Source organism: Monopterus albus, unplaced genomic scaffold (genome assembly GCF_001952655.1).
Source record: "Monopterus albus unplaced genomic scaffold, M_albus_1.0 scaffold62.1, whole genome shotgun sequence".
NCBI classification, from domain to species: domain Eukaryota; kingdom Metazoa; phylum Chordata; class Actinopteri; order Synbranchiformes; family Synbranchidae; genus Monopterus; species Monopterus albus.
This window is the reverse complement of record NW_018127942.1, coordinates 246989-250137: the sequence shown is the minus strand read 5'-3', so window position 1 is coordinate 250137 and position 3149 is coordinate 246989. Positions and strand designations below refer to the sequence as shown.

The 3149-nt window shown below is 34.7% G+C and overlaps 1 long non-coding RNA gene across 1 annotated transcript; it reads left to right on the top strand.

Moving 5' to 3' along the window:
* The first annotated feature begins 569 nt into the window (after positions 1 to 569).
* LOC109962153 (uncharacterized) lies at positions 570 to 1757 on the top strand. The gene is made up of 4 exons (XR_002275217.1): positions 570 to 677; positions 796 to 914; positions 1389 to 1422; positions 1514 to 1757. It is a non-coding gene; the product is annotated as an uncharacterized LOC109962153 (long non-coding RNA).
* The last annotated feature ends 1392 nt before the right edge of the window (positions 1758 to 3149 follow it).

Sequence of the window (3149 nt, the reverse complement as noted above, 5' to 3'; positions counted from 1 at the left end):
CTATAATCATATAGAAACTTAAAGATAATGAACTTTTGTGTCAGTCTATGTTTTGTCCTACATGACTGTATCGCTGCAACACCAAGACTAAAACATTAGGACTGGAACTAAGATTCACTCTGAAAGTTTTAAACACATTTTTCATCATATTAAGAGCTAATGTGTTCATTTGCTGTTTCATGTTGAGAGAAATTATGCAAAGTAAAATTAAAACATCTGGAAAACCCCGGGATTTGAATTGATGTGAATGCAGCCATTGCCATCACTGTATAAAAAGAGCTCTGTGGGATCCCTCTATTTTACATTTTAGTTCAAACACTGGAAGACAATAGCTTTTTAACCTATTCCTTCCATTGTGGACAGTATTTTTTTTTTTTTTGAGCTAAGTTGTGTAAGATGTGGACATGATTAAATTACACACAGTTTCCTAACAAATAGAAATACAACCGAATCATTTACTGCCTGATAAAGACGATGACTAGGTACAGAAGTGAAAACACTTGCAAAATGATGTTGCAAAACACATCAACATATGGAAAACTGAGAGTATGAATCCATCCCTGCCTTTATAAAGACAAGTGATCTACAGGTGTTAGACTCAGACATTTACATCACCTGTAACATCATCTCATCTGCTCTCTATCTTTCTTTGGACTCTCACTCTCAAACTGTGACAGGTAAAAAAAACAAACAGTCATTTTATTTAAAACAAAGTGGGAATGTGCCATGCACTGCCACTGACTACACTGTTTACTGTGGTATATTGGATCATTTAATTTGTTTGTTTATTTCCAGGATGAAGTTTGCTATGATATTTCTTGTGTTGTCGCTGGTCGTCCTCATGGCTGAACAAGGGGAGTGCAGATTTAGAAGAGTGATGTCTACGTGGAGAGGCCTCAAACAACGATGGAGAGGTAAATCACAAGTGAACACACATAGTATCCACTTAAACATGTAGATTTATGCTTACAGAATTAGTACTACAACACTGAATGCTTAAATAGCATGCATGTATTTTTAAATAAACCCTAAAATGCTGTTCAAGCCAGCTCCCTTCAGTCTATTCATAACCTATCTCACATTATTTTAATAATCAATTACTCTGCCAGTTCAAATCTTGACTAGTTTATTCATTGTTTGGTCTAAACAATGTTATAATGTCCTTGAGTCTGAAAAAGTGACAAATCTGTTTCAGGCTAATAAAATAAGTAATAGTCATCGCTCTACTTCTATCAGATCACATATCATCAATAATATACAGGTTATTGCAAACATATATGAATAAAGGTAAATGGAGCCACTGTTTTTTCAGTACAGTCTTGATTTGATGTAATGTAATTTTCATCTTAAATAATTTAGGTTTAATGTCCTTTTGATTTTTATTTTAGGCTACTCCCGAAACAAATACAGAACGGCTCCAGGGTAAGTACCAAAGATATTTTATATATTTATAAATCTGCTAAACCTGTCAAATTCCCACCAACTCTAATCTATAATTCCTTTGTCCTACTAGCAATGAAGAAGGCGGCAATGAACAGCCACAACAATTTGCTCAAGCCCCTCCAGCTTATGTGCGCTAAAGCCATGAACGTTCTAACAAAGGAGCAGCTTATCTGGACAGAAAACATAGCTCCTTAGCTTAGTGCTCTGCAATGCAAAGGACATACATAACAAAAAACATTTCTAATCTCAGGCTCCTGAAACACAACTAATTGGTTTTCAAAAATGTGCTTGATGCTGCAAATTGTCCTGATGAATAAAACTGCAAAAGAAACTGCAAACTTTGCTGTGTTATTATTTAAGGAAATATTTTATTCAAAATTTCCAATGGTAAGTTATTTTTCTACTTTTTAGTAGGAAAATGTCAATGTTACTAGAGTAACAGGTTCCACTAATATCATCACCACTATATATAATGTTTTATGTATTTATATGATATACATAGGCACACAAATACAAATATACCTCTAGTATAATTTTTAGTACAATGTAAAGTTTTTTCTTAATTTGGAGCTAGAAAATGCCATTTACAATACAATCAATTTGATAAGTTTTGGGTATTTCATTCTTTCAGGTTTTAATTTAATTTATCAGAATTCCTCACTAATAATGTGCAATTTTAGATGGAAGTCTCCTTCTTGTCAATCATCTGCCATGCCCCTTAATACGGTCCTAATTCTGCATGTAATTCAAAGTCACTATTATTTTCTATGACCATATAGAGAAAATGCATAGACAGTACAGTGTATATCATTTAGGGTACATCTAAAGGAGCATATAACTGGTATTTGACCGTGCAGATCCTTGTGCACTGAAACGGCTGAAACGTCTTCTACCTAAAACCAAGTCCAGTTGATTTTTTTTCTATGTTTTTTCAACTGGTATTTGAATGTAAAAATGTGAAGAGGTATGTTAAATGTCATAAACACCAAGTTTCTCCATAAAAAAGGACTCTACATAAAAACTATCTACTTGAAAGCAATCTATCACGGGGCTTTTACTGCACTGTGTCTGAGTAAAAGCATTGGTTGTATAATAGACTACTAGGGCTTAGAGATAATTATTATTACACAACATGTAAAACTGAGCACAATGTGTCATCCTGACCGCCCATACTGTAATTTGACTATGTTGATCTTTTCTATTGCATGTCGTCCGTGTAGCAAGAGGGATCCTTCCTCTGTTGCTCCTCCTGAGGCCCAGGCAGCTAATCAATATCTCTTTATGACAGTATTGGATTTACAGGGAGGCTGCATCATTGAGTTATTTAATCCACTGGACTAGCAGCAAATGAGCATCCTCCAGTGGTTATTTTATCTATAAATGGTTCCTTTTTCAGATATAGATTACAATCAAGCACTACGGAGCAAGAGTTGTGCCTTCCATTTTTTATCTACTGGTAGATATTAAAATCAATTCATAATTACTTAAAGGCTCTCCTGAAACAACACAAGTAAATCACCTGTTAACAGTAAAGAAACGTGAGACACTGAGTAAATACTCTGCAGATACCTCTGTGCTAAATGCCTTCTGTCCTGCGTCACATCATCTACAGACTTTAAGATAGTCATTTTTAATCAAATGTTTGTCTCTCACACTGGCTCACGTTGATCCATTTAAGACACCAGCTCATCCATATCTCTGCTAAG